Consider the following 14,703-nt stretch of genomic DNA (forward strand, 5'->3'; position numbering starts at 1 on the left):
GATCACTTAGAGTGAGTTCTGTGTAAGGACCCTTAGTAGTGGTGTTGTAGTTGAGGGGGAAAAGCAGTAATTTCCCTGTTTTACAAATGAAAAATAGCAGCCCAGGAGAATGTAGTAATTTGGCCAAGAAAACTAGCAGAACCCCTGAGCTGTCTGCTCCAAAGTGAGACCTTCTCTCCTTGAATCCCTAGAGGGTTAGAGCATCAGCACTTGGATCTCCCATTTCCAGATCCCTCCTTCCTCACCTCCACCCTATCTCTGGTCTCTTGTGGATCCCACAGCAGCCTGCCTCTGCCCACCAGCTAGCTCCCTTTCCATAGACCCCATTTGCCTAAATACCAGTACTAATACCAAAATGCCAAAATCTAGGTCAACATTTGAGCTAGTAACCAAAGGAGATTGCACCATCTTTGAGGGCTCTTCTTTCAGAGGCAGGAAGATAGGGACAAAGGAATTTTCCAGGCATGTTTTCAGGCTAGGGACTCCAATGGTTCTATTTTCTTTTGCCCAAATGTAGGTAGCTGAGACTTATTTTTGGTGCCTTGGGTAGAAATGTGATCATCTGGAGCCTTTGCTGAGTTCACACCACAGGCATTTCCCAGGTGCTCTAGAACTGCTGTTTGTCTTTACAATCAGGAAAAGGAGAGAGTGAAAGCCAGCTCCTGACAAGAGACTCCTGTATCTGCTACACTAGCACACGTTGCCTCAGAGACTTGGTCTGCCCTCGCCTCCTGCGCTACCCGGCCACGTCTCAGAGCCTCAGCATTGCTTGGTGGGCAGCTCTGCTCAGAGGGTCACACCCAAAGGCCCAGGGTGGAAGGAGAGACGAGTCATCCAGCCCCAGCCCAGAACGCAATGTGACTAACCAACTTTCAAGGCTGCAGTCTATGACTTATGTGTGACTAAGCTAGATCCAGCACATCTCTCACAGGACAACCCTCAGGCAGCCTGCACACTAAGCAATCTCCAGCACATCTCTCACAGGACAACCCTCAGGCAGCCTGCACACTAAGCAATCTCCAACTCTTAGCATGCCTTGTGCTCTGAGTGGAAAATAATTACTGAATGGCTTGGAAAGATTGCAACTGCATCCTTCTTGAGTCTTGAGAAATGCTCAGGGCAGCAGCAGCCAGCCTAGTTAAGCAGAGTTATAAATACCAGCTCAGTCTCTAAAGGATACAAACAGCCTGACTGAAGGGAAGATGGAAGATCCAAAGAGCCCATCAGTAGCTGTCGCATCAGAGGCCTCAACCTTACCTCACACCATATACAAGATGCCACACCAAAAGGAATGTAAAAGCTAAAGTAAAACTTAAAGTTATAAAACCTTGAGAAAGAAATAGAAAACTTTTGTGACTTTAAGTAACACCAAAATTACGACCTGTAAAGGAAAAAATTGACAGATTGGATTTTATCAACACTAAAAACTTCTCTTCAAAAGACAGTCTTGAAAGACTTAAAAGACAAGTCACAGACAAAAAACTATTTCCAAAACACATATCTGCCAAAGAACTTGAATCAGGACTACATAAAGAGCTTTCAAAACTCAATAATAAGAAAATAAACTGCCCATTTTTTAAAAAAATGAGTAACAGGCATTTCACCAAAAAACGATGCATAGATGGCAAACAATCACGTGAAAAGATGCTCTATGATCTAAAGTGAGATAACTCTGCGTGTCTCTTAGAGTGGCTAAAGTTACAAATGAATGAATGATACCAAGGGCTGTGGAGGATACAGGACAACGAGGATGCTCTATAATTGTGGATGAGAACGTGAAATGATACAGCCAATTTGGAAAACAGTTTGGCAGTTTCTTATGAATTTAAATATCTATTTGTCGTATGACCTCACAATTCCAATCTAAGGATTTACCATATGAAATGAACTGACATGTATCCAGAGCTTGTATATGAATGTTAAAAGAAAGTTTTTTCACAATCACCAAAAATTGGAAACAACTCAAGGTCTAGTGGATGGGTGTACCAACTGTAGTATATCCATACAGTGTAGTCCTACTCAACAATGAGGAAAAATGAATTACTGACATACACGACAACGTGGGTGAGTCTCAAATATTATGTTAAGTGAAACAGCCAGACTCAGACTACATACTATACAATTATATTCATAGGATACTCTGAGAAAGGCAAGCTGTAGGAACAAAAACAGATCAGTAGTTGCCAGGGGGCTGAGGATGGGAGAGCAGTTGAATGAAAAGGTACTCAAGAGACATATGGAGGGTTGCTGGAATTGTTCTGTATCTTTATTGTTGTAGCGATTACATGACTTTATGTATTTGTCAGGGCTTTACTGGTGACTCAGATGGTAAGAATCTGCCTGCAGTGCAGGAGACCCAGGTTCAATCCCTGGGTCAGGAAGATCCCCTGGAAAAGGGAATGGCTTCTTGCCTGGAGAATCCCATGGACAGAAGAGCCTGGCAGGCTACAGTCCATGGGGTTGCAAAGAGTCGGACGTGACGGAGAAACTAACACTTTCATGCATTTGTCAAAACTCATAAAACTCTACAGGGAAAAGGTGTACGCTCAGTGAAACTCTACCAAGGGTACACCTCAGTCCAAAAAAAGTTGAAGGAACTCTTTGTTCTTGACAAATAACTTATGAGATATGTACTGAAAATTATCTTTATCTTACAGATGATAAAAAGGAGGAATAAAAAGATTAATTAACTTGTTGAAAGTCACAGAGCCAATAAGTGGTAGGTTGTGATTGGGATCCAGACTCTAGAGCACCAGCACCCATTCTCTTAGCCATCAGGCCATACTGCCTCCAACACTTGGGAATTTATACTTAAGTATGTTTTGCCTCGGGCTTCCCAGGTGGCACTAGTAGGAAATAACCTGACTGCCAATGTAGGAGACATGAGAGACGCAGGTTAAATCCCTGGGTCGGGAAGATCCCCTGGAGGAGAGTATGGCAACCCACTGTTGAACTCTTGCCTAGAGAACCCTATGGACAGAGGAGCCTGGCAGGCAAAGAGTTGAACGCAACTGAAGTGATTTAGCACACATGCATGCATATTTTGCCCCACCCATTGGATTTTAACCAACTTGAAGATACAGTCTAAATCATCTTATTTGTGTTTCAAGTACATGAGAATAATTTGAAAATATTGTCATCTTTAAGACATTCAAGCAGACGCAGAGTGCAGAGGGGAAACCCTACCCAAACCCCTTCTCCAGGAACTTTCTTGTTGAGAAGATGGCCTTCCACCATGGTGGATATACTTCAGTTCAGTTGCTCAGTCATGTCTAACTCTTTGCAACCCCATGAACTACAGCACACCAGACCTCCCTGTCCATCACCAACTCCCAGAGCTTACTCAAACTCATGTCCATCAAGTAGGTGATGCCATCCAACGATCTCATCCTTTATCATCCCCTTCTCCTCCTGCTTTCAGTCTTTTGCAGCATCAGGGTCTTTTCCAAGGAGTTAGTTCTTCACATCAGGTGGCCAAGGTACTGGAGTTTCAGCTTCAGCATCAGTCCTTCCAGTGAATATTCAGGACTGATTTCCTTTAGGATGGACTGGTTGGATCTCCTTGCAGTCCAAGGGACTCTCAAGGGTCTTCTCCAACACCACAGTGCAAAAGCATCAATTCTTTGGTGCTCAGCTTTCTTTATAGTCCAACTCTCACATCCATACATGACCGCTGGAAAAACCATAGCCTTGACTAGACAGACCTTTGTTGACAAAGTAACATCTCTGCTTTTTAATATGCTGTCTAGATTGGTCATAACTTTTCACCCAAGGAGTAAGTGTCTTCTAATTGCATGGCTGCAATCACCATCTGCAGTGATTTTGGAGCCCAAGAAAATAAAGTCTGTCACAGTTTCCATTGTTTCCCCATCTATTTGTCCTGAGGTGATGGGACCAGATTCCATGATTTCAGTTTTCTGAATGTTGAGTTTTAAGCCAGCTTTTTCACTCTCCTCTTTCACTTTCATCAAGAGGCTCTTCAGGTCCTCCTAGCTTTCTGCCATAAGGGTGGTGTCATCTGCATATCTGAGGTTATTGATATTTCTCCTGGCAATCTTGATTCCAGCTTGTGCTTCTTCCAGCCCGGCATTTCTCATAATGTACTCTGCATATAAGTTAAATAAGCAGGGTGACAGTGTACAGCCTCGAGGTATTCCTTTCCCAATTTGGAACCAGTCTGTTGTTTCATGTCCAGTTCTAACTGTTGCTTCATGACCTGCATACAGATTTCTCTGGAGGCAGGTAAGGTGGTCTGGTATACCCATCTCTTAAAAAATTTTCCACAGTTTGTTGTGATCCACACAGCCAAAAGTATGGGAGCTTTGTGACTCCATGGACTACACAGTCCATGGAATTCTCTAGGCCAGAATATTAGAATGAGTAGTCTTTCCCTTCTCTAGGGGATCTTCACAACCCAGGGATCAAACTCAGGTCTCCCACATTGCAGGCAGATTCTTTACCAGCTGAGCCACCAGGGAAGCCCAAGAATACTGGAGTAGGTAGCCTATCCCTTCTCCAGGGGATCTTCCCAACCCAGGAATTGAACCAGGCTCTCCTGTATTGCAGGTGGATTCTTACCAACTGAGCTATCAGGGAATCCCCAGATATACTTACATATGCAAATCATTTGCATCTCCAGTATCCCAGTCAGTCTCCAAATACAAACACGTACTTGACTTGGAAACAAAACCCATAATAGGTTCATATCCTTGCTTTTATAGACTAGCTGTATGACCCAAGGGAAGGTAGGTCACCTCTATGCACCAGTTTTTTATGTTTCTAAAACAGAAGTGATAATACGTACGTTTGATAAGGATAGATCCCATATCACCTAGTAACAGCTCAATAAATCCTGTTTAATCCAAATGTGTGGGTAATTGGATTGCAAGATGGCAATTGCAATTTAGCTGCAAACACCAGGTCTCTGTTCAGTCGACTCTACTCAATGAGGGTGATTCACACTCAGCTAGGTCTGATTTCAGCGCCTGTTTTGTTTTTTTTTTTAACAATCCACTACTCAATCCTAACAAGCAATCTGGGTCCTATGTCACTCAAGGTATGACTGTAGGAAGTGACGGGACGGGAAATACTTAGCCTAGAGAAGCAAAGATTCTTTAGGGATGTGAACGTTGGTTTAAAATATTTGAAGAGCTGTCATATAGGAAGAGAAGGTAGATTTGTTCTCAGTTGCTGCAGGGCAGAACCAGAATTAATCTGGATGCAGATTTTGTATTATGGAATAAAATTGTCCAACAACCACTCTTAGCCAGCAAAGGAGGAGCTGCCCATGAGGCAGTGGGCTTCCCAGCGCTTTCAGGTCGATCAAGCTGTGCAGTCATTTGTCAGAAAGCCAAAGAAAATCCCCAGCAAGTCGATTTTGGGATCCCATGCTTCTCAGCATACGTGCTTCACAAGTACACACAGGTGCACCTCCTCAGAACATACGTAGGTGTGTATGAACATGGAAAGGGCCCGTGTGCCCCCTCCATCCTTTCACCCTCCCCAGTAATGGGGGTAAGTGGAGTTACATGCACCAGGAACCAGGGCAATACACAGATAGTCGGTTTCATCAGCTGGCCTTGCATTAAGAAGGGAAGCTAAGGAGAGAATGTCCTGCCCTCCAAAAATGCAGACCTATTTGGATCCTAGCTGAGGTCCCTTGGCAGCTGACACACATGCCCATCTGCCATGCTGGCACAGTGCCCCCAGCAACGGGAGCTCTGCTTCCTGCTGGTGGGTGTAGGTGCCAGGTGGTTGCATATGCCTGCAGAGCAGGCCTGGGTCCCACACAGCACAGGACACTTGCAGTCTCCATGCTCACCCTCTATCCTACTCACCCCCCACCTTCCCCAACCTGGGGTGTGGGGGTGCCCCAAAGTTACAGAGAGTTTAACCCAGAAGCCAGGCGCTGGAGGGGCTGGGGCTGCCAAGTGAACAGGCCTTGCCGCATCCAGCAGGCCATGGAGCCAAGACCACCCATGGAACAGCCAAATGGACGCTTGGAAGGAAAGGCTGAGGCACGAATCACACCAACTCAGAGGGCATCACACAGGGTCAGGCCCATGAGAGAGAGACATAGGGTAATAGAGGATGCCTTGGGCTGTGTCATCCTCCTCCAGGAATGCAGAGGAGGAACTCTGGGGGAGGAGCCTCGTGTTTTTCTACATTTGCCCTTAGTGGAGAAGTTCACCCTCTTCTGCGGTTGGATGAGAGTGTCTGAGCCAGTGGTCACCTCTGCCTGGCTGTGTGGGAGTGTGTCCACCACGTTGGCTTGTGTGTGTGTGTGTGTGTGTGTGTGTGTGTGTGTGCACGCATGCGCGCGTGTGTGCATGTGCAAGCCCACATCTGAGGGTTGCAGTCATTGCATATTGCTGATACTGCAGAAGCACATAAAGGCTGGGCAGCTAATCCAATCATTCATGCTTCCCTTGTTCTGACTCTTGGATCTGATAGATAAAAATGCCCAGGCAAATGACCAGTTTCATGGACTGTTTCCTCTTTTGTCAATACAAGGAATTGTGAGCTGTCATCTTGTCCCTCCTCTCCAGAGAGAGAACTCAAATATTTATGACCTGCTTTTATAACACTAATTGTATTTCTAATTGTTTTTCCCTCTCAGCAGCATCGCTTCCCTCACCCCAGTGACGATGGGCAGTTCTGGGGTTTATGAAGAGTGGTTTGTCACAAATGAAACTCAGAGGAGGTTTGGAGCAAGGCAGCCACATGTCCTGCTTAGTGGTCTTCCTCCGCTGGAAGCCTGGGCTCTGGCTGGAGGCCAAGTCTGCGTGTCCAGAGGGCCCTCCAGCAAGGATGGGGTTGGCTCTCGCCTCTCAGACCCCAGAGGCCATCAAGAGACGTCAAAGGTGGCTCCTTGCACTGGGTGCCCTTCAGCCGCAAGCCCGGGCAGGCCCCTGCCTCAGTTTCTCCACTTCAAAAATCTCTTTCCTCTCCCCTCTTTCAAACTTCTTTTTGTGTTTCCCCTCAGCAAAAGGCCCATGTGTGGTTTTTTTTTTTTTTTAAGGTATGAAAACTGATTTTTAGACTTTCAGATCAATGAAAGTGCTGGAATGAGAGTGGTGTCCTGGGAGGCACGTTTGACTAGGAATCGGGAAAACTGAGACCCAGTCACTCAATTATTCATTCTTTCATTTAGACATCAAACATTTATGGGGGCTTCTCCTTGAGAAGCATTGCCTGCACCCTGGGAGCAGAGAGACCACTGCCTCCTAGACCTTTTCACCTCCCAAACCACAACCTGTTCCTTATCCCGTGGACGTGGACCACCAGGACCCCACAGTCTCCACCAACACTGCCTTTCAAGAATCGCTGTCACCATATTTCACAGACAGCTGGAGGAACAACTTCACTTAAGTGAATAAAGGTCCAGACCAAGAGTTGGGAAGACCCTGCTCGGCTTCTTTTCTAGTTCATGACCTTGAACAAATCACCTAGACTCTCTCAAATCCAGTTTCTTTATTTAAAGGATAGGAAGCAAAGTAATCTTGGACTCTACATTGATTTTGAAAATTAGATAAGATGATGTAGGTAAACACTGTCTGTGAACTACATACATGTGAAGCAATCCGTGTATGTAAGAAATCACTATTAATAGTAATCCCAGAGTCCTAGCTATCTCTTCCAGTCTCCCCATGTAAGGCAAAAAATTGGACATTAGGGGCTTTCCGTTGGTCTAGTGGTTAAGAATCTGCCTGTCAATGCAGGGGACTTGGGTTTGATCTCTGGTCTGGGAAGATCCCACATGCCAAGGAGCAGCTAAGCCTGTGCACCACAACTACTAAAGCTCCCATGCCTAGAGCCCGTGCTCCGAAACAAGAGAAGCCCCCGCAATGAGAAGCGCATGTCCTGCAACAAAGAGTAGCCTCCACTCGCCGCAACTGGAGAAAGCCAGGGCACCTCAATGAAGAATCAGCACAGCCAAAAATAAGTAAATTTTTAAAAATCAATTTTTTAAAAGAAATGGACATTAGGATGTGATGCTGGGGAAGGAGGTCCCTATTGGCTGACCCCTTTGCAAAAAAGGGAGAGAAATCTTCTTTCCAGTAAATCTTGTAGGGCCTCTCCTGAGACTTGGGTCAAACCATCCAGCACTGCACAGATAAGCTCAGTCACAACTGGAAGAATAAAAGGCAGAGTTTAACCCCATAGGGTCTCAAAGAGTCAGACATGACTTAAGTGACTTAGCACTCATGCCACCCTAAAATGGAATCTTTGGCTACTGGTGAGATGTGTAACCCCGGCCTCACAAAGCCCTAGATCTGTCATTCAAATAAGGTTCCAGGGAGCTGGTAGAAGAGACTCTGACTCCTCTCAGTGCACCCCCCACCCCCAGACCCAGCCTCTCCGTATCTCATTCCCAATGCTCTTTCATCTGGAGGCACCAGGCTAATTGGTGATACATGAAGAAAGGAATTCTCTAAGCAGGTGAGCTTGGAAAAGAAGGTGAAAGTCACACAACGTGTTTTACAAAGAAAAGACCTCAGATCTCAGCTCCTCCCAATCCTCCCCAAGGTTGGGATGATCTGAACAAGCAGGGGTGTTGGCTGTAGGGACTTACATAATCTATAAGACCTTGAATCAGTCTCTTGTTTCTCTGAATCTGGAGGTTTTATTTCGTAATTGATAATGTAGTGGTCACAATGGTAACCACCTTATGGGGTTAGAGAGATCGTATGAGGTAATACCGGAGAAGGCAATGGCACCCCACTCCAGTACTCTTGCCTGGAAAATCCCATGGATGGTGGAGCCTGGTAGGCTGCATGCAGTCCATGGGGTCGCTAAGAGTTGGACACGACTGAGCAACTTCACTTTCACTTTTCACTTTCATGCATTGGAGAAGGAAATGGCAAGCCACTCCAGTGTTCTTGCCTAGAGAATCCCAGGGACGGGGGAGCCTGGTGGGCTGCCATCTATGGGGTTGCATAGAATCGGACACAACTGACGTGACTTAGCAGCTGCAGCAGCAGCATGAGGTAATACTGTGTAAAGTTTTTCCAGAATGGTATGGCCTAGAAGGAAGAAAGCATGTAGGACTTGCCAGAGAGCCTGGATTTATGGCTCTATTGTTCTATCTGACCGTGGCCTTAGTGAAGTCATTTAATGTCTCTGAGCTGTACTGTTTTTACCTGTGAAATAGAAATAATGATGCCCACCTCCAAGGGTGAAGAATATCAAGTAAGATGATGAAACCCTTGATGAGCTGTGAACTGCATTTAAACATCAGTGACTTCCCTTCTGATGAAGAGACCGAGGGCCAGAGAAGCTCTCTGACTTGCCCAAGGCCCACAGCTAACATGGAACCTGACCCACATTAAGAAGTCAGCCAGGCGCTGACTCCCAAGAGGTCCCCTGTCCACTCTTGCCTTCCAGGGAGGAGGAGCCTGTCCCCCGTGACAGCCCAGACTTGCTGCAGAGGCCTGCTGGCAGCCACCCCCAACCAAATGTAGTGGGGGTGGGGGGTGGATTTTACATCGATTTGAAGGCTGCTGTTTATATTTGCCTTCCCTCAGGAATTAACTACAGTCCTTCCAGCATTGATTAGCTCCATCTGGTTTCCTAATGGAGTCAACACAGGGCCCCTTGGATATTGACAAGAATTTAACAAATATACCCCTTAGAACACCAAAATCGGCCATGGGACACAGCATCTACATGTACAGGTCACTTCTGCCTAAACCCAGCTGGGAGTACACTGTGACTTCCCTTTGGCAGCTGCTGCAGAGGCTGTGAGCTGAACTGTTTATAGTTTTTCCTTTTTAATTTTGAGGCAGGAGTGATTAATTTGAGCCTTGTTGAGGCAGAGGACAAAGATGTGTTGATCACGGCAAGGCAGAAGAGAGGCTAAGCACCTGTCCATCTCCGGGCCTCCCAGAGCTTCTCTGAAGGGTCTGGGTCCCCTTGGTCAGCCCCTCCCACCCCAGCCCAGGGACCTCTCTGAGCAGGGATCTTACAGCCTGGAGCTTGGACTGAGCCCTTCAACCACCCTCCATCTAAACTCAGTCTCCCTGTCCCCTGCTCAAACACCCCACTCTACAAGCCCTTCTCGCCTTCAGCCTGCTCACCCAAGCCTGAAGTCTTCCTGGGCCCCCACCCTCCCCCAGCAGAGTCCCAGCCTGCCTTTTCAGCTGCTTGCTTCTGGCAGTGCCTCCTGACCTCAGCCTCAGTTCAGTTCAGCTCAGTTGCTCAGTCTTGTCCGACTCTGCGACCACATGGACTGCAGCACACCAGGCTTTCCTGTCCATCACCAACTCCCAGAGCCTATTCAAACTCTCCCAGAAAGACTGGAGCAAGGCTGGGGAGGGCCAAAGGCTGGGATCAGCCAGGGGAGCTGGGGACGGTGAGGGTGGGCGCTCCACGACTCTCATCTGCCCCACAGGGAAATTTTAGGTTAGATTTGGGGCCTGTGCTCAGACCTTCTCAGCTTTTTGAAACCAATCTTTTTTTTTCATTATGCCTTTGAGTTGCTGGTGCGTGTGTATGTTCCTTCTCAGAATAGCAATAAAATAAATTAGGAGGGGGGAAAAAAAGCCCCAGTAACAGTGGACAGGAAAGAACCTCTGGCTTGACTCACTAATGAGGTGCGGCTCATTTGGGAGAAAGAATCCCTGCTGTCTTTTGGGGAGCAGCGCCTCGCACAGGGTCTCTCCAGGCAAAACCTCCCTTCTGGGGCCTCCTCATCTCATTTGGAGCAGAGATTCAGAGCCAAGCTTCTGAGCATCCCTGAGAGTGAGCAAGTAGCCACGTCCTCCTTCCAAAACGAGGCCCATCCTGGAGGACGCGGGGAGGGAGGGATCGCGGGCTTCTCTGCCTGTCCCCTGTTCCCCGCCTGGGTTCCACCTCCCCAGGTCCTCAAGCGCTAACCCACTCCCACGGCTTCCTAAGGAGCCGCACAATAGATTTATTGAGGGGAGCTATACGTTTCAGCAAGGCCGACCCTGGGAGGAGGCAGTGACCTTCTGAGCAGGCTCTCTCTGTGCTGATTTTATCCAACACAAGAAGGTCTTTCATAAGCCTCAGGGCTGGCCCGTGCAGGGGCGGGTGCTGAGCGCACCCCTGACCCGCCTTATCTGCCCCCCATCGCGCCCCCACCCCAGACGGCAGCATCCGGAGGGCAGCGGTCACAGGAACAAGCACTTCTGCCTTGAAGGAGACTCTTCGGACGGCTGCTCCTTTGTTTCCCCCATGCTTTGGCCTCAGACCAAAATCGAGTTGAAGGAAGGATGGAGAAGAATAAATAACTATATCTCGCAGGCTTTTTTTTTACGTTATGACACAATAGGAGACGCCAGGAGGGCGTGGGGGAAGGGAGAAGGACCTTTTCCCTCTTTTCTGGGGGGTGGGGGTGGGGAAATTGCTACATTTTCTAATAACAAGTAACTAGAAAACAGCTGAACCTGAAAACTTCAAACTTCAATCAAAGTCACTCTTACAGAGGAGTAGGTGGTTTGAAAAGGCTAGAAAATAAGAAAGAAAAAAGAAGAACAATTGGTCTGGAATTAATCAAGATATTAATATTAGAAAAGGTGGCAGAGCAGACAGGCTGTGCCCAGGTGGCTGGGCGTCAAGAACCCAGAGCCTGGGACCTTCTCAGCCCATCCCCTCCCCTGCAGAAAAGCTTATGCGCTAGGGACAAGACCCGGACTGGAGGGAGGTCGGGGCAGCCTTAAAAAGACACCCCTCCCAGCCACCAGCCACTGGCCACCAATCACTCGGGCCTCTCTCCCACCCACGCCTCTTCTCTGCAGCGACAGGCCACTGGTGTGTGTCGGGGGGACATATGTCCCCAAGGGCAGGTATCCATGGGGCAGTGTTTGACTGACAGCTGCAACCTACAAAGGGCCTTACATGGTGGGAAGCAGACACTTGGTCTCCCCATGACTGTCAAGCCATTCCCTGGCTCTCAACTCATTTAAACTAAAAACCCAAGTATATTTATTCCCTCATAGACCTGATACACTCCAGTGCTCCTGCCAACTTGCTTTGCAACTTTGTACACAGCAGATCAATGTGTGCAATTTAGGAACAAAGAAATGAAGACTTCGGTGAAGATGAGCTGGGTAGGGAGGGCGCAGGCTGGGGGATGGGGGGTGGTGCTTGGCTCCCACTCACTGCCCCCCATCCCTCCCTTTTAAAACTCTCACTTTCCCCCTCTACCCCCACCCACCCTGTAGCACTGATCTCTGAGCCTTTAAAAGGGAGAGAAGGTCTTTGAGGCATGAACACAGAAGGACAACTCTTCCACGTTGCCCAGAACTAGCATCTTTTCATGTGCCTCACGTGGAGTACAGGACCATGATCATAAGTTCCTAGAAAATCCATCCATATGTCCTGCCCTGCTGGGCACCCCACAGAGCTCAGGTCCCCACTCCCCCTCCCAACCCAAGGAGTTTCCGATTCCTCAGCAGACATTGAACAACGTGGGGACAGGTGACATTGTGTTGAACAAATACAGGTGCCATTTACCCTCCTTCCATTTTTCTGACTATTCTTAGGGGGGACTCAAAAAAAAAAAAGTTTAACTCAGTTCTGCTGTGAAAGGAGGTTGCGGAATCTGCTGTGTTTAAGAGAGTGAGGCTAGCAGGTTTGGGAAGATCCTTCTCCACGTTTCCAACCTCTCCTATCAAGGAGGCAACTCAAGGGGAGACAGTGGACTCAGCTCTGCCGGCAGGTGTTAAAACCACAGACCTGAAGCTCATTTTCATAAGGTTGCCAGCAAACTCCCTCAACACCAGAGCAAGGCCTTCTGCCCACTTTCACATATACCCTCAGGCTGAACATGGCTCCTTTTTCCCACCAACCTTGCCCTTGATGTTCACTTTCATCTGAATTTACTAGAACAGTGACAACAGGGAGAGGGGCACGGTGAATTTTGCTTTGAGCTCCACACCCCTGCCAGGAAGGGCATGAATGCCTCATAGGGTTTAGATGAAGCAAAAAGGATTCTGCATCTGCTGAGCGTGGGGTTCTGTAATGTGATTTCATGTACGTTACCAGAGCCTTCAACCAGCATCACCTCCCCACCCCTGCCCAAATTCCCCAAAACACTGATGCAAACTTCGAGAACCAGCTAGATTGATTTACCCAAGGTCACACAACATGTGGGGCTTTGCTGGTGGCTCAGTGGTAAAGAATCTACATGCCAGTGCAGGACACACAGGTTGGACACCTGGGTCAGGAAGCTCCCCTGGAGAAAGAAATCATCGCTACTCACTCCAGTTTCTTGCCTGGAAAACTCCTTGGCATTCCCAGGAAGTGCCTGGCGGGTTACAGTCCATGGGGTCGCAAGAGTTGGATACCACCTAGCAACTAAACTACAACTGTTGCCAGCGCACGACATGTGAGTCACAGCAATAGGACTCAAAACTAAATTTTCTAACCCCAACACTCATGTTCTTTCCTTGAAAGCACCATGATGTGGAGGGAAGATGGGCTCCTGGCCCAGGCAAACGTAGATTCAAATCCTAGGTCACATCTTGTTCCAGCACTTGCTAATAGCATGGCCTTGGACAGTTAACCTTTTGGGGTCTCAGTTTCCTCATCTGTGAAAAGGAGGACCTAACACCTATCTCATGGGATGGTTGGGAGGATTACATGAGTTAGTGCCTGTAAAGTTTAGCAAGATAGCAGGCTTGAAGTATGGTATAAATTGATGTTACTTCCCTTTTTCTTGACTTTCTTCCATTTTACAAGAGAAAAATAAATTGAAGCTATGTTTTATGGTAGCTTAACATAATTGTACAACACAATGGTTTTCACAAAATGTACCCTGAAATCAGACAAAAGGACATTTCCACTCATCCCACCCAGGGCCCCCCTCTCCCTCCCTTCCCAGTTACCATGTCCTTTCAAAGGTAATCATTATCCTAACTTCTAATGCTGTAGATCCATTTTACCTGCTTCTGACTTAAATAAATGGAGTCATCTGGTATATTCTCCATTGTGTCTGCTTGCTTCACTCACCGTATTTATGAGATTCAGCCACAATGCTGCGTCGGTTATAGTCTGTCCTCTCGTTTCCATATAGTTTCCTGAGTGTGAATATACCCAATTTATTTATCATTTCCATTGTGGATCAATATGTTTTGTTTCCAGTGTTTTGCTTTTACTAAAATACTGCTCTGAACATTCTCCTGTGTGTCTTTTGATAAACTTACATGTTTTTCTGTTAGTTCTAAGAAATGTATGTTTTGCATCAGTAGAAACTGCCAAGCTGTTTTCCAAAATAGTTGTTCCAATTCTCACTCCTACTAGAAGTGTTGGAGTTCTGATTGTTCCATAGCCTCACCAAACACTTGGTATTGTCTCTTCTTTCTTTTAAGCACTCTGCTGAAAATGTAGTGATATTTCACAGTGATTTTAATTTACATACCCCTGATTATCAAAGTTGAGCACTGTTTCATATGTTTATTGGTCACTTGGAGATCTTCTTTTGAGAAAGCCAGTTCAAATCTTTTTTTCCTTTTTTCTAATGAATTATCTGCCTTTTCCCTGATTTACAGGGATCCTTACATATTCTGAATATGAGTCCTTTGAGATATGTATTTTGCAAATATCTTCTCCAACTCTGTAGCTTGCCTTTTTGCTTTCTTAGCTGTGTGGTTTTACTTTTTATTATCAATTGATGTTATTAATTTTAATGTAGTTTAATACATCAGATTTTTCCCCCTTATGGTTAGGCATTTTGTG

Source organism: Bos indicus x Bos taurus, chromosome 15 (assembly GCF_003369695.1).
Source record: "Bos indicus x Bos taurus breed Angus x Brahman F1 hybrid chromosome 15, Bos_hybrid_MaternalHap_v2.0, whole genome shotgun sequence".
NCBI classification, from domain to species: domain Eukaryota; kingdom Metazoa; phylum Chordata; class Mammalia; order Artiodactyla; family Bovidae; genus Bos; species Bos indicus x Bos taurus.